At 45.0% G+C, this 26,652-nt stretch overlaps 1 protein-coding gene across 10 annotated transcripts in view; it reads right to left on the bottom strand.

The window, feature by feature from the left end:
* SIPA1L2 (signal induced proliferation associated 1 like 2) overlaps positions 1–26,652 on the bottom strand; it is a 233,150-nt gene that overhangs the window by 151,029 nt on the left and 55,469 nt on the right. For 7 of the 10 annotated variants that reach the window (XM_065922299.1, XM_065922298.1, XM_065922309.1 and 4 more), the window contains exon 2: positions 23,323–23,369. The exons of 2 other annotated variants lie outside the window; for them this stretch is intronic. The gene's annotated coding sequence lies outside the window, so the exon portion shown is untranslated. Of the gene's footprint in view, positions 1–22,932; positions 23,182–23,322; positions 23,370–26,652 lie in introns of all 10 variants that reach the window. One more of the 10 variants, XM_065922302.1, reaches the window with a different exon arrangement.

Here is a 26,652-nt window from a genome sequence, read left to right as displayed (position 1 = left end):
CTTGATTGTTCTTGTTGTTCTTCAGTATTGTCATTCTTCTTGATCATTTTAGTTTTGTTTCCTTATGTTCCTAACTCACTACATCCTGTTGTCTTATCATGATAACCTGCAAGGAGGAAGGCAGACGGGGTCACTGCGAAGCAGCCACACACAGGCTCTTAGTAAATACAGCGGGATAACGGTGACTGTGACAATGGGTCTTTTTTTCATTCCTGCACAGAAACAGAAGGAGATGTCAGGCTGAGATGCCTGACAACTCTTAACTATGTATAAGATGGAGTTTAGGATTTTTCTAATCTGTAGCTACCTACTCTCACATTGGGTTTTTTGTTGCATAAAATATTAATAATGCCACTTCATCAGTTTACCAAATGGCATCTTGCTGTATTCAAAGGCGTGTTCATTACTCAAAAGACCATCTGTCTAAGAGCTCAACAGAAGGTTTAAATAATCACAATCTAGTGAAGAATGTATGGTCACATTATATCAAGTCAAATATTTACATTTCTCAGTATTTTAAATATGAACATTCCTACCCTGCCATCTATCACAAGTCAGCCTTAATTACTATGCCTTTTCTTTCTTTTCTTTTGTTATTTTTATCCTCTATATTTTCAAACTAATATAGAAATGGCAAGGATAGCTTTCACTCAGGCAAACAGGATCGCCAGTCACAAGAGTCTGTGCAGCCACTTCATTTAGACAAGAAATAATCCTAACAGCAGCAGTATTTTCAACCAGAAAAGCAGTTCAACAGTATCACACAAAGCACAAAAACATTTTAGAAAAACAGCTGATTCTGCCTTTCTCAGCATTAATAATTGTGGTCATTGTTGCTGCCACTACAAGCAAAATCAGTTGCCGTCACAGCTCTGCTGGTCTCATCTCAAGGAATCCAACACCCCTGTCATCTTCGTAATGCAGATAATAGAACCCACTGCTGGGCAAACTCTCTTCCACCTGGGCAAGTGGTACAGGCAAGAAAACTCAAGAGGTATATGGGCTAAAACAGACAAACCACAACAGACCAAAGTGCCTGTATTCAAAATGTCCTTTAAAATATTCAAACACATGGATGGGACTTCCCTGAGGGTCCAGTGGTTAGGAGTCTGCCTTTCAATGCAGGGAGGGCTTCCCTGGTGGCTCAGATGGTAAAGAATCTGTCTGCAATGCAGGAGACCAGGGTTCAATCCCTGGTTCAGGAAGATACCCTGGAAAAGGGAATAGCTACCCACTCCAGTATTCTTGCCTAGAGAATTTCAAGGACAGAGGAGCCTGGTGGGCTACAGTCCATGGGGTTGCAACGAGTCAGGCACCACCAAGCAATTAACACTTTTACATTTCACTTCACTTTTCTAATGCGGGGAACTCAGATTCAATCCCTAGTCAGGGAAATAAGATCCCTCCCACATGCCATGGTACAACAAAGCCTGCATGCTCTAGAGTCCGTGGCCCACAAGTAGAGAAGCCTGCACACCACACTGCAGCCCTCGTGCTGCAACAAGAGAAGTCCGCGTGCCACAACTAGAGAAAAGTCTGCACGCTGCAACAAAGACCCAGTGCAGCCAAAAAAAAAAAGACTTCAGGTAAAAAGGTTCAAGAATATGGAAATGGGGGGAAAGGGCAACATGGAAGAGGTGCTGTTAGATCAATTAATCAGGCTCCAGCTTACAGTAGCGAGTGTAGATGAGGAACAGCTACACAGAAACAGAAAACTGAAAGACAGGCAAAGACAAGCGGAAACTGCAAGGACTTCAGAAAACAAGCATCCTGAAAGGAAGGGGAATCCTCTTCCTTCCACCTATTACCCAGGTGGCCTTGGAGATACTACCCTGAATCTTTGAGCCAGCTTCCCCATTCATAAAGGAATAATAATAAAAGATGTGGTATGACAGGCAGGAAGATTCAATGAGATAATATGATGCCTGTGTTTGGCCCTCCAAAGAAAAAATTAAGTTGACTTCTCTCATTTTCCCCTTGAATATGTTCTGCTTTTGAAATGACCCAGAACAACTTTTTCTCCACCTACAAGATGGAAAGGTGAGATCTGAGACACTAAACAGCTGAGGGTCTCTCATACCTTTAGTATCCAAAGACTAGAGGGATGCTGAGCATGGGTGCTGGCGTGTTCACTGCTCCACGAGGCGCTGGGGGCAGCCCACAAGCCTGGGCGCCCGGCAGCAAGCACCTGAGCAGGTGGTGGGAACAAGGCCCGGTGCCAGACTGGAGAGGCAGGCGGTCCTCAGAGCGCGAGCCGTGAGAGGAAGGAGGCGCGGGTCCTGGGGCGCAGGGGAGATGGGAGGGTGCCTCAAATAATGGTTCTACTCTACCTTCAAAGAGAGAAAAAGGGCAGCGCACTCCAGGCTGGGCAAAGCCTCACAGAGGGGAATGGATAAACAGGTCTGGCCGGAGCAAATGATTCATGTTTACGCGAACAGTAAAAGCTATGGCTAGAAAGACTATTTAGCAGAAGCGCTGAGCATTAATAGCAAGGTCAAGGAAGTTTAACTTTATCTTGAAAGCCCCAGGTTTTCAAGTCAGAGAAGGATTTCAATTATAAACAGTATTTAGCCCTGTACCTGACAAAGAGGAATCAGTGATTAAAAGATAGCTTTCAAGGTCTTCCCTGGTGGGCCACTGGTTAAGACTTCACCTTCCAACATAGGGTGTATAGGTTACATCCTTGTTCAGGGAGCTAAGATACCACATGCCTGGAGGCCAAAAAAACAAAACATAAAACAGAAGCAATATTGTAACAAATTCAAGACTTTAAAAATGGTCCACATCAAAAAAAAAAAAAAAAGCTTTCATCAGTGTCAATAACAACATGCCTATAAATAACATCACATTTTTCTTGACTCTTGAGATATAAAGCTGAAACCAAGAGAGTGGGGCTCTCACGGACTTCATAAGCATTTGCTGAGTACAAGAATGCATAAATAAATGGATTATCCCAGGAAATGGTGTCAGGGGAAGAAAACAGGAGAAAGAGGAGGGGAAGAGCAGGACCGATGAAATGGAAAGTGAATTCCTGGTAGTAACACGCTCCAGGGGACACAACAGCGCAATTCCTCACCCCAGGCCCAGCTCCGGACGGAAGGTGGCCGCACTGCCCAGGGAAAGAAGCCCACCCAGACGGTGACACAGGCAGGGCCCCGCTAGTTACTATATTTACATTCTTCCCCTCTCTAGCAATTATCCAATGTTTTCCTCTTCTCGAAAGCAGGCATGCATACCTGCTAAGTCACTTCAGTTGAGTTGGACTCTGCGACTTCATAGACTGCAGCCTGCCAGGCTCCGTCCTTGGGATTCTCCAGGCAAAAATACTGGAGTGGGTCGTCATGCCCTTCTCCAGGGGATCTTTCAGACCCAGGGATCAAACCATGTCTCTTAAGTCTTCTGCATTAGCAAGTGGGTTCTTTACCAGTAGCACCACCTGGTAAGCCATTTCCTCCCCTTACAAGTATATATAATATACATGTATATCAGTTCAGTTCAGTCACTCAGTCCAGTCTTGACTCTTTGCGAACCCCTGGACTGCAGCACAGCAGGTTTCCATGTCCATCACCAACTCCCGGAACTTACTCAACTCATGTCTATTGAGTCGGTGATGCCATCCAACCATCTTATCCTCTCTCATCCCCTTTTCCTCCCACCTTCAATCTTCCCCAGCATCAGGGTCTTTTGCAATGAGTCAGTTCTTCATATCAGGTGGCCAAAGTATTGGAGTTTCAGCTTCAGCATCAGTCCTTCCAATGAATAACCAGGACTGATTTCCTTTAGGATGGACTGATTGGATCTCCTTGCAATCCAACAGACTCTCAAGAGTCTCCTCCAACACCACAGTTCAAAAGCATCGGTTCTTTGGTACTCAGCTTTCTTTATAGTCCAAATCTCACATCCATGCCTAACTGCTGGAGAAACCATAGCTTTGACTAGATGGACCTTTGTTGGCAAAGTAATGTCTCTGCTTTTAAATATCCTATCTAGGTTGGTCATAGATTTTCTTCCAAGGAGGAAGCGTCTTTTAGTTTCATGGCTGCAGTCACCCATCTACAGTGATTTTGGAGCCCAGAAAAATTAAGTCAGCCACTGTTTCCACTGTTTCCCCATCTATTTGCCATGAAGTGATGGGACCGGGTGCCATGATCTTAGTTTTCTGAATGTTGAGCTTTAAGCCAAGTTTTCCACTCTCCTCTTTTACTTTCATCAAGAGGCTCTTTGGTTCTTCTTCACTTTCTGCCATAAAGGTGATGTCATCTGCATATCTGAGATTACTGATATTTCTCCCAGCAATCTTGATTCCAGCTTGTGCTTCATCCAGTCTGGCATTTCCCATGATGTACTCTGCATATAAGTTAAATAAGCAGGGTGACAATGTACTCCTTTCCCGATTTGGAACCAGTCTGTTGTTCCATGTAGTTCTAACTGTTGCTTCTTGACCTGCATACAGATTTCTCAGAGGCAGGTCAGGGGGTCTGGTATTCCCATCTCTTGGAGAACTTTCCACAGTTTGTTGTGATCCACACAGCCAAAGACTTTGGCTTAGTTTAAAGCAGAAGTAGGTGTTTTTCTGGAACTGTTTTGCTTTTTCGATGATCCAACAGATGTTGGCAATTTGATCTCTGGTTCCTTTGGCTTTTCTTAATCCAGCTTCAACATCTAGAAGCTCACAGTTCACCTACTGTTGAGGCCTGGCTTAGAGAATTTTGAGTATCACTTTGCTAGCATGTGACATGAGTGCAATTGTGCAGTAGTTTGAGCATTCTTTGGGATTGCCTTTCTTTGGGATTGGAATGAAAACTGACATTTTCCAGTACTGTGGCCACTGCTGAGTCTTCCAAATTTGCTGGCATATCAAATGAAGCACTTTCACAGCATCATCTTTTAGGATTTGAAATACCTCAACTGGAATTCCATCACCTCCACTAGCTTTACTCATAATGACACTTCCTAAGGCCCATCTGACTTCCCATTCCAGCATGTCTGGTTCTAGGTGCATGGTCACACCATCGTGCCTATCTGGGTCATGAAGATCTTTTTTGTATAGTTCTTCTGTGTATTACTGCCACCTCTTCTTAATATTTTCTGCTTCTGTTAGGTCCATACCATTTCTGTCCTTTATTATGTCCATCTTTGCATGAAATGGTCCCTTGGGATCTCTAATTTTCTTTAATATTAGAGAATATATATGTTTAAATCCTCTTCAACTATAAAACTCACTTTAAAATTTAACCTCTGTAAATATTTCCTCTCCCTGTTATCAGACTCTGAATTTCTAGCAAACACATAACATTTCCATTGACTATGGAGCTGGAGCCATCAATGAGTGGTCACAATAAAAATTTTCTGATTAAGAACAGATAAGGCATCAACAAAGTCAAACTTCCACTAACCTCTTCATTCCTGAAATCGGGCATTCATTAAGCATTTACTAATGGGAAAGGCCCCATGGCAAGCGGTGAACGATACATAAACCAAAGGCTCTGACTTAAGGAAACTTAAAATCCACTCAAGCAGGCAAGATGAACAAAGGAATCTTCCCACAACACCGTTTTCAGTTTCTTCTCTAGAGAATATGGGGGTTTTTTTCCCCCCAAACAGAGTAACTATTGAGGACCGAAATGGATACATTCGATTTTCAGTTTCTATCTTGATTTCCTGTCTGTACTTCTGAGTGACAGATGTTAACAAATGCAAAAATTATTTAAATGCAGTTATCAGACAAAGTCAGAAAAGGAGAAATCTCTAAGTAAAATAAAGCACATCAGTGGCAAGATTGCTTTGGAACTTCAGTAACAGGACAAAGATGTTCCAGTGAGAGACTGGCTCCCACAGGAGAAGTCACAGTGAGGGGTTCTGCTAAAAGAAGGGATTATGACATAGAATATTTACATTCAAAGTTCTATTTTTTACAAATTTACCTTAATCCAACCTCTCAAATAAGGACGCCTTCAATAGAAAACCCTTTCTACAAAGCTTCCCTCAAATTAGTTTCCTTTATTCTCTCTCAGGATAATGTTTCAATTTCTCTGCAGTTTGCTTTTCCAAGAAGGCTGGTCTAATGAAGAATGAAACAATTACTTATTTCAAGGAGTGCGCCATTTATGCAATGCAGACATATTTTGACACTACGGCACACGCAGGGATGTTTTTCTTTCTAGAAACGGGATCTGCAGCCAGGCATGTTTGGGGTGCACCCTGGCCCTGCAGCTGTCACAGCGAGCTGGATGTCGTCCCCAGGCATTCCACAGAGTTTCTCAGTTTAATTTTAACTAACAGACTAAAAAAGTTCCACTTATTTTTATTAAACTAGCAATGGGGAAATAATTGCCCCAACAATGAGTGTCTATGTGAGTGAGGCTGCAAACCATCCACGAGTGTCTGTAATTAACAAAACCAAAAGTCCTCTTTTCTCTCCCTAGTAAGTATTTGACTTGTGTCCTTATAATAAGTGCCTATGGAAGAAAAGCACACGAGTTAAACCAGAAACTGCACTTACAAATGGATGCCCAGGGACTTCCCCGGCGGTCCAGTGGTTAAGACTCTGAGCTTTCAATGCAGGGGGTGAGGGTTCAGTCAGTGATTGAGGAACTAAGATCCCACATGCCCCGAGGTGTGGCCCAAAACAAAACAAAAGGATGTACAGTCATTAGTCAATGCTGCCCGAGGCTTTTCCTTGAAAGTCAGATATAACACAAACTCTAAAACTCAAGGCTCTAAATCGCAGAGCACGTGCTCATCAGTACTGGGGAAACAGGCAACACTGCACTGAACAAAGGAAACTGTCCAGAGAAATGTGTGTTGTCTTGTAGTTGTGGTATCCCCAAGACAAATTTAAACAGGAAAGTGTTTAGACTCAAAAACGCACCCCTATGGTATGCAGGCCAGAGCTGGAAAGCAGGCATTTCTGGAGGCAAGTCTGGAGGTAACCTGACTCACAATGACCCTGATCCTAACTAATCCTAACTTGGGGCTAGAGAATCCACAGAACACTCTCCAAACTTAACACCCCTACAAGGGTGAGCATGGAGACCCCACTCTGCCCACGTCCTGAAGACAGGCTCTAACCACATGCCACAGTCCGCAGATCCTTCCACTGCCCTGCCATAAACAGGCTCTCGCGGAAATACCTCCAAGACAGAGAAGACAGCCATATACAATCCACCTTTTTCAACGCCCTCCAACAAAGCCGCCCAACTGCCAATGTAATCTAATAATTAGCATATGTAAGGATAAAGCTCTAGACCATGACATCAGCCTCACAGAAAATCAGCAGATTCGAAAAAGCACCAACTAGCCCACTGGGTCTTTGGGAATTCCAAATAAATGAAAGGATGAAAAGGACTGAGCAGCAGGAGATAGTGGGCCACAGTCTCAGTCCTAGAAAACACCAAAAACCATTTCTAAATGAAGCCATTCTATGAATTCTCCATTGTAGAAGAGTGTGGGGGCGGGGGGGGGGGTCCATCCATCACAAGGGTATCAACTAAAAACCTGCTTCCCTGGCAACGATGTCCTTGAACAGCATTCTGCAGCGGAGACAAGCCCAAGTAAAAGCAGAGGACTGTCAACAGGTCAAGGATCGCCTCCACATGGTGAGCGTCCCTGAGGAGCTAACACGGGATTTCTTAGCCACGACATTCCAACCAAAGATAGCAGGAGCACTCGGTCTGAAGCACTGGCTTCAAGAATTCAGGGTCCGCTGCGCTGTCAAAGACGTTTCATGCGCAGACTGTGATTAAAGCTGATAACCTGGCATGTTCTAGAAACTAACAAAGGAATGTGTGTGCTTCGTCACTCAGCCGTGTCCAACTCTTCGCGACCCCCTGGACTGTAGCCCGCCAGACTTCTCTGTCCATGTGAGTTTTCAGGTAAGAATCCTGGGATGGGTTGCCACTTCCTCTCCAGAGGGTTCTCCTAAACCAGGGATCACGCCACATCTCCTGCATCTCCTGCCCTGGCAGGCAGATTCCTCACCACTGTACCAACAAGAGAATGCACTGAACTAAGCCAAAGGTCTCTATCATCAAGGCTTGAGCTGGGAGACCCTCCAATTCTCCTCCACATCGATTTCAGTGTCGGCCCCAGGTCAGTGTCGGGGCCCCAAGGCTTTTTATAGGTGGTGGGGCTGCCACTGTTGCTCAAGCAGAGATATCCAACTGGTGAACATTATTCACTTTTTTTTTTTTTTAATTTAGTTTTACTTTTTTTGGCTATCCCCACGGCATGTGGGATCTTTAGTTCCCCAACCAGGGACAGAACCCAGGCCCCCTGCAAAGGAAGCAGGGAGTCTGCATCACTGGATCACCAGGGAAGTTCCTCCACTTACCTTTAAAAAGAGAGACTGAAACCCAAAACTTCCCTTCCCTCCCCCCAGTGATAGGTAGGGCCACAGTGCAGTGTTAACGCACCAGGTGAAAATTAACTCTGTAAATGGGCTCGAAATGCTGCAGACTTTAACAGGAATATGACCCCTGCCACTTAGAAGGCAGCTATAAATGGGACACAAACTTCATCCAGATAGGGAAAAACTGGGTAGGTAAGTGTGTAGCTCAAAGACAGAAACAAGATAAAGTCCAGAGAAAGGATGTGTCACCAGGAGCTATTTTCAATCACACTTGAGAATCTGGAACTTCTGCTCTGTAAAACATTTTACTGTCTCTTCTACAAACAGTTTTTTAAAAATAGAAGACTGAAAGGCCCAGAGCTAACGAACACGGGGCTTAGACTTAGGTCTGCAAAACAACAGATAAGATGACTTAGCCAAAAAAGTTTGCACACTTCTTTTAAAAAGTTCATTTCATGGGAAGAGGATTCAGGATGGAGGGGACACATATTTACCTCACGGCCAATTCATACAGATGTACGGCAAAAACCATCACAGTATTGCAAAGTAATTATCTTCCAATTAAATAAATAATTTTTTTTAAAGGTCACCTCATTTACGTTTTTTAGATCCAGACACCAAATTTCAAAGAGTACAGAATGGAGGAAATCAGAATAGCCAAGAGAGATACAAGAGAGACACTTATGACCATTCTGGGACCACAGTCAAGAATGGAGAGAAAATCCTACATCCAGCAAACATAAATTTCCACCTGTGCTCCATCAGCAAAAGATGAACAAATACTAAAGACAACCGCTAAATAAAGGAAAAGGGCAGAAGGAGGTGAGAGGCTGGCAAGGCCAGTGCCTGTCAAATCCACCAGAGGTGCTCGTGGTAAAGTCCACTGAACAGAATCAGGAAGCTTACAGGACGGACAGGAGGACATAACACACTGAATGCCAGCTTTGGTCAAGGCTCTGTTTAAGGCATTCTATTTTAGGTAGGACGTAGTTATCAACATCCCTGTTGAATGTGAGATAAGGGACTCAGAGAGTTAAGTTAGCTTTTCAGCTGTGGAAGTGACATACCCTACTCCAGGGGTAGGTGTTTAATCTTAGTCTAGGGTCTACAAAATTCTCCTTGTGTGTTTCTTCAATATGCATGCCATTGACTCTCCTAACCCCATAGGATGCTACTAGACCCTACAAGACTATGACCTCAATCAGAAGTTCCAATCCCAGGGACTTCCCTGGTAATCCTGTGGCTAGGACTCTGCGCTTCCAATGCAGGGGGCCCGACTTCGATCCCTGGTCAGGGAACTAGATCCCACATGCCACAACTAAAGATCTCATATGCTGCAATTAAGGCCTGGCACAGCCAAGTAAATAAATAAGTATAAAGATCTTTTTAAAAAAAAAGAATCTCCACTCGCTACCACTGAGCCCTGGTTACCCCAAACCCTAGGCACTTCAGACTTCCCTATATTTGGCAGGAACATTTTCTCTCCAGGCAATGAGTCTTTCTTGTGTTCTTACCACCTCTGGGACCGTGGCTCTCACCCACTTTGTATCCTGGCAAACATTACCCAACATCATTACTTATTTATTTACATGTTATCTGTCCCCCTGCTAGACTAAGAATCTAGAAAGCAGAGAAAGCTATTCAATTTCATATTCTCTCACTGTGCCTAACAAGGTACCTGGCACAGTGAAAATGCAAAAACAAAAACCAACCAACCAACAAAAACTGTCAGCTGAACGAAACAGTGCCAGGCAGCCCAGAGCGGGCGAGTGTCACCAAGCCAAACACCCTGCACCAGCCGGACACGAAGCGCCACGTGACCAGATGACAGACAAACCCCACATTCACAACACTCAGGCAGAAGGTGTTTATATAAACTGTCACATCCACATCAACGAAGCAATGTTGGTATGGAGAGTAAGCCAAAACAAAGGCACAGCCCTACTGGAAAAAGTGACACGTCATAACAACATTGTTCCAACAGAACCCTACCTGGAAACTGGCAGTCATGGGCTTTCATCTGGAACAGAGAACCTTTCCCAGAGACATGAGAAGCAAGGGGATCCATCACCCCCACTCCACCACCACCACCAAGAGTCAAATTTAAAACAACAAGAAGCCTTGAGGCCTGTAAAATTTAACTGTTAAAGGTCTAAGTAATGTCAAAATATAATTAAAGGAAGAGTTTTGGTCAAGGAATGGAGATATGGTGAAAGAAGAAACTATAGCAAATTCTAGCATCCATGGGCAAAGGACCTAATCAGAGTGGAAAGGGTTAGTCGCTCAGTCGTGTCTGACTCTTTGCAACCCCATGGACTGTAGCCCACCAGACTCTTCCATCCATGGAATTCTCCAGGCAAGAATACTGGAGTGAGTTGCCATTCCCTTCTCCAGGGGGGTCTTCCCGACCCAGAGACCAACCCTAGGTCTCCTACATGCAGGCAGATTCTTTACCATCTGACACACCAGGGAAGCCCACTAGACAGGGTATCCCCTCTTAATTGTCTCTACAGGATCCAGCAATCCTTCAGTTCACCCCTCTCCCCTGTTCCCACTGCAAAGGTGCCCAGCAACCTTCCGACCTCTGCCTACCTGCAGGCAGTGAACATGGGGACCAAGAAGAGGTCAGTATTCAGGGTCCCATGACGGTTATATTTACTTTTGTAAATTACTAATTGGGCATCTTTGGTGCATACTCAGCTTAGTGAATATGGTTAATGTGATTATGGGTCTGAGATGATGAAAAAACTCGGTCTGAGAGTGTGCTGGGAAAAATTTGTTTTGTCTTTTTCCTGAATGCCAAATAATGAATATTACCCACAAGAGTCTTCTGAAAGAGTTGGCGGGCACTTTGGTTGGCTGACGCACCATTCTGCATACTTACGCATGTTCTCCTCAAATTGCTACACCGTGTCAAAGGAGTTTTACTGAGGGTAACCACTCTCAGTTAACAGTAGTTTTTACAAAAGAGACAACAATCTGCTCAGCAAGACTCACCATCCTAATGTAAACCAGATTCTTCACCTCTCAGGGTAGAAACGTCACTGAAACAAGTTTGGCTTCACCAGTATGAAATTAATAGCGCTGGGGCTGAGCTGAGGCTAATTTCTGCAAAATTTAATTTGCAAAAACCAGCCCAAGGCAACCATGATATAAATTCCCTTGATGTGTTAATTTCACACTCTAGAGTCTGCATCCTACCAGTGGGGGGCCGGGGCGGGAGGGAGGAGGCGAGAGGAAAGGGGCGTGGATGATCTCCAGTTTGTAAAGTAGGGGAGGATCTGAATTCATCCAAGTTTCTGGACATCTGCAACATCAGCTGTCCAAGCCCCAGAGGGAGTCAGAGCCCAGCTTCCCTCCTGCCAGCCCACAAGGGATGAAAAGGTGACACAGAAATCAGCCCAGTGAGGAAAAGTACTTCATTATGCAGAGAACCATCACTGGGCACCAGCATCTCATTCGATAAACTTTTCCTCAACATCTTCATACGAAAGGGATGTTCCAGATACAGGCAAATAATGAGATAAACTCAGCTCAGCCGGATCCAACAGGTGCAGAGTGCTTTGCATTCTACAGCCAAACGCACAGGCCTGGTAGGAAGTTCCACCCCGGGACTTACCTGGTGGTCCAGCATTTAAGACTCTGCACATCCACTGCAGGAGCCACAGGTACAATCCCCGGTCAAGGAACTAAGATACCACATGCCGTCGAGCAACTAGCCCACAATTACTGAGCCCGAGCCGCTACCAGAGAGCCTGTGAGCTCCGGAGCCCACGTTCCACAACGAAAGAAGCCCACCACAATGAAGACCCAGGGCAGCCAAAATAAAATAAAAAATACATTGTGAGTCTTACACATTTCCTCACATGTATAAGGAGTCAGTTGATACAGACATTTCCTATATGGACCAAGTCTCTAGGAGCTACATCACAATCTCCATGTTACCAAGGTCAAGTCAGGCAAATACGAGTTCCTGGACCTTTCTTTCACCTTTTAATGACATAAATGCCCACCTCGTCCTCCTAGACTGCCTTCCCAACTCCACGTCATAGGGTAAAGGAAACAGAGGTTTCACATAAATTTCAAGAAGTAAGCTTTGCTTATTTTAAGTGAATTTGTAAATATGCACCTGGTCTGTCACTACGTCATCAGAATAAGGACTACATTTAGGCCTTGACTGGCTGGACCCTGAAGGGCCCCTGTTATGATCCTGCTTGGTTGTATAAAACTTGCTAACGACTTCTGGGAGATGGTGAAGGACAGGGAAGCCTGGCGTGCTGGAGTCCACGGGGCCGCGAAGAGTCGGACACAACTTAGCAAGTGAACCCATCAGCAGGCAAAAACCAAAGCCCCCACTCAGCACAAACATGAGGCCACAGCGAGGACCAAGTAACACACTCGACAGCGAGGCTCTCACTGTGCAAGGATTCACGCTGGACCTTGCACTGGTTACCTCTGAGTCTGGTCCTAGGTTGGCCAAATACAGAGATCACACAGTCATGCCACGTCCCTCCCTGTCAGAGATGGAAAGTAAATGAGCAGGAGAGCAATTTCTGTGCATCCAGGAGACACAGCCCAGTGACCCTGCTGGTTGTGTCTGCCACATCTACAAACACAGGCACAGAGGACAGTCCTCCCCTGTGACCGGCAGAGCTTAGGAGGGACCCTGCCTAAGTTACTCATCACCCTGGGCTCGGAAGGCCCCGGCTATACAGTGGTACTCCGAATGACAAGACGATTCCCAAACACGCCAAGGTCCACTCGGATGACTGCAGGAGAAGGATCCTATTTACAATACGAGCCTCCATCTTAACCTCCTCAACCAGAATCCAGGGGCAGGAGAGAAGCGGACACGGGGAAGTGTGTGGAGGGGGCCTGGAAATGGCTAGTTCAAAAGAGACCTCAGATGGGACTTCCCCAGCAGTCCAGTGGTTAAGGCTCTGCACTTTCCCTGCAGAGGGCACGCATGGGTTCGATCCCTGGTCAGGAACTAAGATCCCACAAGCCACAGACAAAAAAAAGACCTCAAGTAGTGAGCAAGATTGGAAATGACTAGACTCCTTCAGGGGCTTCCCAGGTGGCGCTAGTGGTAAAGAATTCGCCTGCCAACACAGGAGACCTAAGAGTCATGGGTTCAATCCCTGGGTTGGGAATATCCCCTAGAGGAGGGCATGATGACCCAGCCCAGTCTTCTCACCTGAAGAATCCCATGGACAAAGGAGCCTGGTGGACTATGGTCCATAGGGTTGCAGAGAGTCAACACAACTGAAGCGACTTAGCAGGCAAGCAGGCCCCTTCAGGGATGGAGGCGAAAGGCGGCCAGAAAGTCAGTCCCTGCAGAGGCTCCAGTGCTCCTACCTCTCCAGAGACTCTGATAGAATAACCACGGCGGTAACAGGGGAAAGTTGCCCAAATTGGCAACAACCCCCCAGGGAGGTTTGAAGGATACCAGATCCTAGCAAAATACTGATGAGACGCAGTAGGGGAAGTGACCCACATGTATCTGGAAAAACCAAAACACTCCCCTTATCAAGACAGGCCAGGCCTATCCCTAAGGATAGGACATGGATAGGACCTAGGACATGGATCCTAACTGCACAGTTCAAGTGCCAAGAAGAATCACACATTTATAAGGCTGACACAAAGGAGTTAACACCATCCCTGTTAATCATGCATGTTGTCAAAGATAAGCTGGAGTCTACCCATCACCAAGCACCAGGGAAGGGAATCTTCACTTGGCTAACTGCCTGGTAGAAAATGAGTATGGGAGTGAACTTTACGAAGATATGTACTTTAAAAAGTCAAAGCCATCTAGGGGCAACTCTAATACACTGCCTATTATAGCATTTTAATGAAGAGAGATAGAGAAAAGGAAGAAAAGAATCACAAACAATATCTACTCTATTATGTGGACACATGGAGGGGATCACATTATTTCACAACAAGCAATTGTTCTTCCACTACAGCTACTAGTAACCTGTGCTTCTGCCTCATAATGGATGGATGCATACTCCTGAGACTGGATTAGGAACCAGTAAGCTCTGATTGTCATTTTTAAAACAAATTTACAACAATATCACACTGGCTTGATCTGTTTAATCCCACTTGTTAAGCAGACCCAGACAAGGGGATCCCCTCGACGGAGGAAAACACATCTTTTTAAACAGAGACTCAAAAATAAGAAAATGCTTCATGAATTCACTTTTCCCCCCAGCACTATGAACCATGCATATTTTAGCACATTTTAAAAGGAAAAGGAGAAAAAATAAAAACTAGCAACCCAACATAACACCTGAGAAACTCTATGTCTGGAGAGCAGGGGCAGGGAAGAGAACTACACAGACATCGGGCATCACCTGTCAGGCTGCCAAACCACTGTATTTTGAAGCTGTTCAGATGCTTTCTAAAGAAGAAACAACAAAAAAAAATCCAACATGCCTGAACTGGGAGGCGGGAGAGCCTACTTGTAACTCAGCCCTTGTCAGACAAAATCCAGCAGCCTCAAAAGGTTCAATAGCCTTTTTATAAAGCTATTGTGTGGGTTAGTGCCTAAAAATAGTACAGTTCAGCAAGCAGATCACATGGAGGAATCACCTCTACACATTCAACTTCCAAACAATAGACAAAGTGGTGGAAAGAACACCAAATGCACTCGGGGGCAGCACAAGCCCCCGCGGTTGCCTCCCTCCCTGGATTCCTCACCTTGTCCAAACACCCAGCAAACCAATTTAGCCCAACAGCCAGTACAGGAAAATGGGGAAGGGGGGTGAGGCCCACATTTCTCTAATATTCACTGTCACCTTTAAGTATGTGCACTCGCTCAGTCGTGTCTGGCTCTGCGACCCCATAGACTGTAGCCAGTCAGGTTCCTCTGCTCATAGGATTTTCCAGGCAGGAATACTGGGGTGGGTTGCCATTTCCCACTCCAGGGCATCTTCCTGACCCAGGGATTCAACCTGTGTCTCTTTGCATTTCCTACGCTGGCAGGCAGACTCTTTACCACTGCACCACCTGTCACCTCTAGGAGATCTTTTTCCCCCACATACAGAGACATGAAAGTGAGGACCACATCATCGCGATTATTGCCTGTACTCCTTCCACAGACCCTTACACTAAAGCAGAGTTCTCAGTCTTCACTTTAAGTGTATCAGAATCATCTGCGGAAGTCTTGAAAGATACAGATATCAGAAATTTAGTTTCCAATTCAGTTTTTAAGTATCAGTGTTAAATACCTGACAATTTTAAAAGCTTCTCTGGTGAGGCTAAGAACCACTGCTTAAGACAACAGAGTTTTTATGCCAAGTCGGGTCCATTGCCCACCAGGCTCCTCTGTCCATGGGGTTTCCCAGGCAAGAACACTGGAGTGGGTTGCATTTCCTTCTCCAGGGGATCTTCCCAACCCAGGGATTGAACCCGTGTCTCCTACATCAGCAGAAATATTCTTTACCACTGAGACACCAGGGAAGCCACCCAAGGTGAGGGGAAGCCAACAAAACCCTAGAAGGCGGGGGTAAGTGTCATCCCCAAACTGGGCTCACCTCTGTGAGTACAGACACAATCAAGTCAAAGCATGGGAGAAGGAATGATTTATAATTACTCACAAGAAATAAAGAGAACACTGGAATCCTTCCCAAACCAGTGTCTCCCTGGAGAGAAAAACTGAGAAATTTTAAGCCAAGGGTACATGCAAGTTCATGAAGGGGCTTGAGTAGAGGAGAATTCAGCATAGAACTGGGGCAAATGTCAAGAGAGTCCAAGCTTTAACTGATGATGTCTGAAGGGTCAGCATCAGCATTCCACCCTCCAACTGAATGGGCCTTAGTTTCTGCAGAACTCAAAGGCATAAGGAACCAGGACCCTGCCCCAGGGTGACGACTGTTTCTTTTCTTTTTAAAACATGTTATGTATTTATTTTGGACTGTGCTGGGTCTCCACTGCTGCGTGAGGGCTCTCTCTGGCAAGTGGGCTCCTCATGGTGGTGGCTTCTCTGGCTGCCGAGCGCGGGCTCTGAGGCAGGCGGCCTCAGTAGTTGTGGCGCACAGGCTTAGTGGCTCCACGGCATGTGGGGTCCTCCAGGACCAGGAATGGAACCCATGTCTCCTGCATCCTTGGGAAGGCAGGTCCTTCCCAACAGGGAAATCCGACACTATTGTTTTGGCTACCCACTCCAGTATTCTAGCCTGGAGAATTCCATGGATGCTATAGTCCATGGGGTCACAAAGAGTCAGACATGACTGAGCGACTTTCACTTCACTTCACTTCCCTAGTTTCTGCATCTCCTCCCTTAATCACTGAGGCCTGTTCAAGGGCAAGCATTGTAGCCTGGCTTAGATCACAACCTGGGTTAGGCGAAAATGGGTTCTCATGTCGAGAATAGCATTCCTGACTCTCTTTCTCCAGGGACCCCTAACCCTTCTGCTTACATAAGCACCAGGGATGAAGCCTGCAAAGGATGGGCCACCCAGAGGCCACGAGTGCTGCTCTTCTAGAAACCACTGCTGGATAGAATAAAAATCAAGTCACAACAGGCAGCGTCCAAAAACTCAGATAATATCATGAGAACATGAAAAAACTAAAATCCAAATTTTAATTCTCCTTAATCTCTGATTTTAATTTGGCATTTGCCTTTTCCTTCCTTTTTTCTCAATATATTTATAAAAAGGGGGTTCTACAAGGGCTTCCTTGTGGCTCAGACAACAAAGAACGCACCTGCAGTGAAGGAAACGCAGGTTCAGTCCCCAGGTCTGGAAGGTCTCCTGGAGGAGGGCATGGCAACCCACTCCGGTATTCTTGCCTGGAAAATCTCATGGACAGAGAGACCTGGCGGGCTACAGTTCATGGGGTCTCACAGTGAGAAACAACAACCATGGAGTTTTATTGTGGGGATGATAAAGCTGAGAGGGGGAAAATAAATAATAGTGTTTTACAAAGGGACTTAAGTATATTTATCAGATAAAATCAAAAGGAAATTAATAAAATAGCTAGATCAGTTATAACAAACACTGCCTCAATGAATTCAAATAAAAATCTTATAAGTTATCACCTCCATTTTGCCCATATCCAAACTGTGACGTGTAAAAGGTTAAGTGAATTGCCCGAGGTGATAAGACAGGAAAGGAGCAGGGCGCAACCTTTGAAAGAATGACCTAACCCAAGGAAACACAAACTGACGAGAACCAAACCGGTCCAAGACGGCAGATGAGTTGACTCCCACTAGGCCTTGAGCCTCAGTATATGCTCACTGTAACCCGTCAGCAAGCCAAGGGGCACCCCCATCGGTGGCATGACAGTTCTGCGGCCCGCCATAAAAGGGCAAAAAGGGGGTGGTGGCCCAACTGCTGGAAACCCCCACCCCTTCCTCAGAATAGCTGAAACGCCTCCCCCATTCATTAGCCTGTGAAGTTAGCCACCCCTACAAAAACCGACAGCCCACACCCTGGTGCGGCTCTCACCTTTTGCGGTGGCCCACACTGTCTATGCAGGGTGTTTCCTCCCTGAATAAATCTTCTTTCACGTTAATAAGGTTCACTCTTGAATTCTTTCCCACACAAAGCCAAGAAACCACACTTGGCAGCCGTCCCAGGGACTCTGACATGAGCTGGGACCTGACCATCCTTCTGTCTTTTCAGCAACAGTGACGTTAAGTTAGTAAGTTCACCACCTGGACAGCAAACCCTGTTGTTGTCCAACCTTAAAACGAAGGTTCTTTAAGGTTCTTGTCACTAAAATGTGTTTTTCCACCAAGTCCATTTTCCAGATGCTTGTCTGCAAATCCATGGGAGTCGGCTAGGGAACTGAGAGCTAGAATTTCCTGAAGTGTCTGGGTCACCTCTGTCCTTGGAGTACCCTCACCGACAGGGTGGGAAGCAACCTCAGAGCTGCTCCCACTGAAGGAAGAGCAGCTTGAAACAGAAAGGGCCTGCAGCTGCCTCACCACACTGAGGAGCAGACAGAACCGAGGAACCTGATTCTTACAATGCGTTCGGGGGCTTCCCCGGGGGCCCAGTGTTTAAGAATCCACATTCCAGCGCAAGGGACACAGGTTCAATCCCTGGTCAGGGAACTGAGATCCCACACGCCTCACAGGGCAACTAAGCCTGCAGGCCACAACTAGAGAAGCCAGAGCATCACAACCAGAGAGACGCTTCAGTGCCGCAGCAGCCAAGAAAAACCACGTTCACATGTGTTAGCAGGTTACTAAATACAGATACTTGGGACATTTCACCAAACGGGTGGACTCTCCTCCTTCCTCCAAACACCCTTCCAGAAGGGAAGGCTGCCATGCCTTGACGCCTACTGTGTCTCAGGGTGTAAGGGGACGAAGGGGCCTCATCTACAGCCTCCCAGGTCACAGAAAATGTAGGGCAGGAGGACTGTGGAATTTGGAGTGATTCTCAGAGGGGACACTTGCTCTGCTTCTCTGCTTCTATCAGACATTCTACTAATTACCAGCAAAAGTTGTTTTTATCAAGGAAAAACAATATTTTACCTTAGAATCCAGATCTTAACACCATCCATTGTTCCAATGTGGAACACTTACATTGAAATCTTCCACTGATATTTTCTCCAAAGAGTAATGTTTAATGAAAACAAAGGAGGTGGTCCAGTGGTTAAGAATTCGCCTTACGATGCAGAGGATGTTAGTGCAATTCCTGGTCAGGGAACTAAGATCCCACACCTTGCCTGCGAGCCACAGCTAGAGAGAAGCTTGTGTGCCACAAACAAGATCAGACACAGCCAAATAAATATATTAAAAAAAAATTTTTTAAACAAACAAAGGAAAGAAAACTTACAAAACTACATGTTCTCTAAAAAAGCCATGTTGACTCTCAGGTTCCTAAACCAAGATGGGTGTGAGCAGCCTGTCACCAAGGGAATACCGTCTTTACAGCCCAGAACTGTGGGTGTTTTCTGAGTAGTAACGCTGTAGATAGCACACGCAGTGTCTGACATAATGCATTTTAAATATTTCCTAATGATAATCCCTAATACACTGACATTCATATTGGTCACATTCACCCTTCAGAAATCGTGCCGAATTATCATTTAAACTGAGAAGCCACCAAAAGTCCAACGAAGTTGTCAAACATCTGGTCCTCATCACCGGTAAGGACAAGTGTGTTTTGAGAGGCTTGATACAAGTGGGTTTTCAGGCTGTGGGCGGGTCATTCACTCAGCATTCACTGCAGTTTCAGAACATGCAATAATTGTTCCATGTTATTCCACCACACATCCTTAACGTGATGTTAGGATTCCATTTGGTTTTACACAGTATCAGTAGGCTTATCTTTACAGATGATCAATATATGGCCAGCTTATCAATCCGATTGTACAAACTCTTCTTTCTGTTCTCATAGCTGCCTGCAGAAGAGATCACACTGGGAGATCTCTATAAGACTAAAGGGATGACTCAGCCTTCAACTGGACACCCTGCCTGGGGCCACGGTCATAGTGAGTTGGGACAGCCCAGGTCCTCAGGGCTCTATAACTGACTAGTTCTGTGACCTTGAAGAAACCATTTATGCTCCCTTGGACCCAGTTCCCTTATTTCTACAAGGAGAATGGTAATACCTAGTTCAAAGCTGTTGAAACATGAAATGAGTACTAAACAGTACCTACCACATAGTAAAGAGAAAGCAGATAAAGCTGCAAGAATGTATAACCATAATTATTAGAAGAAAAAGGGAATGGGCTGCAGATACATTGCAATAAGACTATTTGATCATGAAGTCCCCTTCATGTGATCAAATTGATCAGAATTACACTTTAAGGGAAAAAACCATTTGTAATATAATGGGCACACTGTCATGTATTCAACCAGACAGAAATTAATGGAAAGAACAAGAAATTGGAAAAAAGAGAAAGAAATTGCTAGTTGTGTCATTTTGTCCGTTAAAAAGAACAGTTCCGAGGGGCTTCTGTGGTGGCTCAGTGGTGCCTGCCAAGGCAGGAGACATGGGTTTGCTCCCTGCTCCGCGGAGATCCCACATGCTGCGGAGCAACTACACGTGTGCCCCAATGACTGAGCTTGTGCTCCGGAGCCTGGGGGCTGCAGCTACTGAGCCCATGGACAAGTACCGCAACCGCTCAGGTGCACACAGCCTACAGCCTGCCGCACAGTAAGACAGGCCACCGCGGTGAGCAGCCGCACGCGCGCCGAGTGAGCACCCCACGCTGCAGCAACCGGAGCAACCCACGCAGCGACAAAGACCCACCCAGCCAGAAGTTACTTAATTAAGTGACTGATTTTTTTTTTTTTTTAAAGAAAAAGAATTCCTAGTACAAAGCAGGTTTGGTTTTGTATTTTAAATCTGATTACCATGAACCAGTCCATGAGAAACCAAGGTGCTAGACCTATCAAATTAAGGACCAAATCCTATTCTATTCATCACCTGAAAACAAGTGATGGGTTCAGGGAAAACAGAAAACTAATAAGCGTTCTCCCAGGCTTGGAAAGAGGAGGCCAGGAACCAGTAGGACTGGTCTTGGGATACCAGGAGCAAGGCATCTTATGTGGAGGACTTTGATTTGCCTGCCCTAAGCCCTTGGAGACCTCAGCAAATTCTCATAATCTCTGGGTTGCATGAAATCTGTCAAATCCTCTCTTTCTGCATATCCTTTTTTTTTTTTTTTTTTGCTGTGAATAAAGTACACCAAAATGGACATGTCTAAATGCAATCATTTGTCCATTGAAATGTGCGTATTAAGTGCCCAGGACATGCCAGGAATCCTGGAGGGGTCATTTCAGCTCACTAGCACCATCTCAGCATCTGATGCCTACAGGATGTGAACGCTGTGTTAGAGCTACTTGTATATACTTTTTTCCTTCCCGTTAAGACTGTAAACTCTTGAAAGGGAAGAGCAGCATTTTAATCATCTTCTTCCCCTTGGCACCTACCAGAGGGTTCCACTTATAGAAATTATCCAATAAACAATTACTGAACCAAACACCCTCCAGGACACATGTAACTGGAGGATCCAGGGTTTCTCTCCCCTTAGGTCTTCAGATTTTAAGATTGTCTCCCTGAGGTGGGTGAGCCTTTCTAAATCTGGCTGCTAGTGGGATGTGAAATGAAATGTTTTTAAACATGATCTGAAAATGTTAATGCCTCATTAACTTTCATGAATATAGGAGCAAAAAAGACAAACCTGAGGATGAGATTAGCCTTCCACATAAGCTAATGCACTTCCTGATGCCCAAGCATCAGTTTCACCTCACTCTTGACATCTGGAGCCTGACAACATATGGTATTGTTGCTGCCGTCAGCAAGCAAATGGCGGCGACCCCCCACCCCCTGCACCCACCAGTGCTGTTTCCTAACATTAAATTGAGAAACTAGGCTTTTGATTCAGAAACTTGGGCAAGATCATGAGGAACTTAACAGTCTGAGAATATTTTAAGTAAATGGAGACAAATGATGGTCCCTCTGGAGGTCCATGGAGTCCTAGAATTCTATTGACCTTAACAAAACTGGCCAAAAAGAAAAAAGGACAGGATCACAAAGAAGCCTAGCACCACCCTGACAATATTTATTTTCCTTCCAGAAAGGCAGGAGGTTGAATGTGAAGCTGAGAGCAGAGAAAGGAGGAACAAGATAACAGTCCAGGCATCAAAACAGCTGCTTTCTGATAAGAAGACACCAAAGGAGTTAAAAAATTTTTACTAGAAATCTGAAGGACGAATGAAATGCACACCAATATCACACCATGGTACCGGCTGTCTCGGAAAATTTTATTCATCTTTGTAAGAATAACAATTTGGAGCTCAGCCCAAATTTTTCTAAGTAATCCCTTAATGATCATAATTGACTTATCCCACATAACAAGTCTCCTAATCCTCTGATAAACAGGCTTCTAAGCCTGGATGAGGGTTAAGTAAGTCCTAACTTCATCAATGCGAAACGAGGACATGGAATGATAAAATGATCTATACAGGATTATGCAACACTTCCCTTGTGGCTCAGCAGTAAAGAGTCTGCCTGCAATGCAGGAGATGCAGGTTCTATCCCTGGGTCAGGAAGATCCCCTGGAGAAGGAAATCGCAACCCACTCTAGTATTCTTTCCTGGAAAATTCCACGGACAGAGGAGCTTGGCAGGCTACAGTCCATGGGGTTGCAAAAGAGTTAGACATGACTTAGCAACTAAACAACAACCAAGCAGCTCATCAATTACAATGTTCTCATTACATATAAATGTGTGAGAATAAAAGAGAAAATAAAAATGCAAAAGAGAAAATGAACGAGTCAAAACAAATGAACTCCACTCATATTTTTTTAAAACAGATTTGTTAATTAGATTTGTGATGTTGCCTTGAATTGGGTATAAAGATAAACCATGTTAAAACAACCCTATGAGGATTTCAACACAGACTTTTCTAACTGCATCCACATGATAGCTGAATAGCCGAAAGAAAGGAAGAAACAAAGGAAGGAAGGAAGGAAAAGGAAAGAAAGGAGGGAGGAAGAAGGAAATAAAGAAGGAAGGAAGGAAAGAAAACTAACCGGAACTTGCAAGCGACTCCTCCTGAGGCCCCCAGTGTAGGCAACTCCAAACCAAAGAGGCTTCTCAGAGGAATGCTCACCCCCGTCCGCTGTACGCGCCTGCTAAGTCCCTCCAGTCGTGTCTGAGTCTTTGCAACCCCTTGACTATAGCCCGCCAGGCTCCTCTGTCCATGGGATTCTCCAGGCAGGAATATTGGAGTGGGTTGCCATGCCCTCCTCCAGGGGATCTTCCTGACCCAGGGACTGAACCCGAGGCTCATGTCTCCTATGTCTCCTTCGTTGGCTGGCGGGTTCTTTACCACTGAGCCACCTGGGCAGTCCGGTCTGCTCTGGGGGAGGAACAGATCAGAACATTCAATCTGCAAGCCAAGGGGAACAGAAAGCATCTTTTTTGAAAAGCACACTTTCAAACTGGAGGCAGCTGTGGAGGTAAGGATGGCTTCGCAGGTCCAGCCTGCTGGCAGGCTTACCTGGCTGGGGGTGGTGGGCTCCTGCTCACACGGCCAAGAGCAAGATCCTGCAAAAGAAGAAAGAGACCCAGCTCAGACTCACAGAGAAACTCCTGCTCTGAAGTTTTCAGAGTGTGATCTGAGGACCCTGGGCTTCCCAAGACCCTTCCAGAGGTTCGCAGGTCAAAGCCATTTTCAAATCCAAATCCAAAAGCCAAATTCAAAGCCAAATCCAAAACCAGGACACAAAATGTAGTGCAGTCTCCTAGAGGCAGACACACCACAGTGTAAACAGAGGGTGATGCCAGATATGTAAGAGATTTGCAAAAAATCTAAAACAAGGTCATTCTGCTCACTGATGTCTTTTGTTTTGAAAAAGAGTGATTTTCATGAGACATTATTTAGAATAAAATATACAGGGGTTATTGCAGTTTCAAATGAATGAAGAAATATTTTAAAATGTCTTGACTTTAGATACAATACTGTGAGTATCAGTAGAGATAAGCTACACAATCAAAAGCTCCTTGGGATCCTGAGTCATTTTTAAGTGTCAAGGGGGCCTAGGACCAAAATTTTGAGAACTGCTGCTCCAGGTAACTATTTTGCTGCCAACTTCTATTAAACAGCAGGACTCCCTAGTGGCTCATATGCCTGCAATGCAGGAGACCCCAGTTTGATCTCTGGGTCAGGAAGATCCGCCGAGGAAGGAGGTGGAAACTCATTCCAGTATTCTTGCCTGGAGAACTCCATGGACAGAGGAGACTGGCGGGCTACAGTCCTTGGGGTCACAGAGTCCGACACAACTGAGCAACTAACACTTTCGCTTTTTTCACTTTCTATTAAACAGCATCTGCTTTTAAGAACAGCAGTGGTCAGTACAGAGCACTATATGCCAGGGGCCCTACTAAATATGCGTGTCACTTACACATTCACAATCATCTTAAAAAAAAACAAAAACTCAAGAGAACCATATTTACTATTCTGTGTTAAACCACAATGGAAAAGAATATAAAAAAGAATAAGTATACATGTATAGCTGAGCTATGTGGCTATACAGCAGGAATTAACACAACATTGTAAATCAAATACACTTTAATTAAAAAAGAAAAAAAATAATCCAGCCTTTCCACCTCACCCCTGGAGTGGAGACTGGTGCTCTAAAGACTGGTTACTTGCCCAAATCAAGTCAGCAAGTCACAGAGAACAAGTCAGCCTGGCTCCTAAGACCATGATCTCTTATTCTACATAATTTTTTATATAAAAAAAGAAAAGGAATCAAGAGAATCTCTGCAAACTAAACTGGGGCAAAGTGGCTGGGGCCCACTCTCCCACATGACACTGAACTGACTCCACATGCACCGAGGTGAGCGCAGCCTGGATGAAACATTACTGACTGGGTTTCTCTGCTGCCTGCAAGACGCCCGCTCCACGCCAGGCTTACACCTGCTGTCCCCACACAGTATGAGTGGTGTCCCTAACACATTTTAGGGTCACCTATCAAGAAGGCTGTAATAGGTCTTGCCCCTTCTAAACGCCTCCTTTTCTAATCTGCCTCAATTTGCAAGAAGAATTGAAACAGTGGGTGAAGAGGTACTATTACTTGTCCTTCAATTGCAGCTGAATTTAAGATTATGTGCAAGAGGAAGAGAGGAAAGAAATTCTCACTGATACAACTTATGCAACCAATACAGCCAATTCTGTGTTTAAAAATCTAAAGCATGGTATGGCAAGTTCCTCAAAAAAAAAAAAAAAAAAAAAGAATTAGCATATGATCCAGCAATTCCACTTCTGGACATGTATGGATATATACTCTAAAGAATTGAAAACAGAGACTAAAACAGATATTTATACCCCCAGGTTCATTGCAATACTATTTACAACAGCTAAAAGGTAAAAACAATCCAAATGACCATCAGATTATGCTTTATCCATACAACAGAACATTATTCAGTCTTTTAAAGGAAGGGAATTGAGACATATTCCAAAACATGGATGAATTTTGAGGACATTCTGTTAAATAAAATAAACCAGGCACAAAAGAACAAGTACTGTATGATTTCACTTATAGGAGGTAACCAGGAGTCAAATTTCTAGAGACAGGAAGAACAGTGGTTGCCAGAAGCTGGGGATGAGGGACGTGGAGTTCGTGTTTAATAAATACAAATTTTCTGTTTGGTAAGGTGGAAATGCTCCAAAGATGGATTGTGGTGATGGTTGTACAACAAAGTGAATATAAATTAATGTCACTGAATTGTACACTTAAAATGGTTAAACATCATATCTATTTTACCACAATCCAAACAATAGCATTCATCGGGCTTCCCTGGTGGCTCAGTGGTAAAGCCTCCACCTGCCAATGCAGAAGACACAGGCTCAATCTCTGAGGAAAATTCCATGTGCCAAGCAACTACTAAACCTATGCACCACGCCTGCTGAACCTGTGCTCCAGGGCCCAAGAGCTGCAATTACTGAACCCACGTGCAGAAAATACAGATGCCCGTGCTCCCTAGAGCCCATGATCCACAGCAAGAGAGGCCACAGCAACGAGAAGCTGGAGCCCTGCAAGTAAAGAGTAGCTCCCGCTCCCTGCAACTGGAGAATGTGTGCACAGCAACAAAGACCCAGCACAGCCTAAATAAATGAAGGAACTTATACATATAAATTTAAAACAAAAACAGCATTCATCAAAAAGGCTTCATCAGATAATCAGAAAACAATGTATTCATGGGTATCATATGGTTTTGATCTTCACTAAATGTAGTAAATTCACCCATGCATTCATCCACTCAGCAAATGTTCACCACCCATCTCCTGGTTATGAGCTCCCATGCTAGGCAGGAGCTGGTGAAGGAGACAGTCAGTCTATACCTTGGGGCGCGCGTGCACACACACACACACACACACACCCCTTGGGTGAAGGAGACAGTCAGTCTATACCTTGGGACGCGCGTGCGCACACACACACACACACACACCTTGGGTGAAGGAGACAGTCAGTCTATACCTTGGGGCGCGCACACACACACACACACACACACACCTTGGGTGAAGGAGACAGTCAGTCTACACCTTGGGGCGCGCGCGCACACACACACACACACACACACACACACACACATCCCCGGGCACCCAGGCACAGCAGTCCTTACACCAAAAAGTACCAAAGGCAGCCTGCATGGGAGACACAACTGCCCTACAAATGCTAAGTTTCTTGCTAACAAAGCATGAACTTGTACAATGACAAAAAGTTTCAAGTCTCCGAGCCTCACGATTTTTCAAACTTTTAAGAATCTTTTTTTTTTTTTTCTCTACGGCGGCTCTACATTTTTTCTGCTGATTTACTATAAAACC

Source organism: Muntiacus reevesi, chromosome 2 (genome assembly GCF_963930625.1).
Source record: "Muntiacus reevesi chromosome 2, mMunRee1.1, whole genome shotgun sequence".
Classification (NCBI taxonomy): Eukaryota; Metazoa; Chordata; class Mammalia; order Artiodactyla; family Cervidae; genus Muntiacus; species Muntiacus reevesi.
The sequence above is the reverse complement of the archived record's forward strand: the minus strand, read 5'-3'. Positions and strand labels throughout refer to the sequence as shown.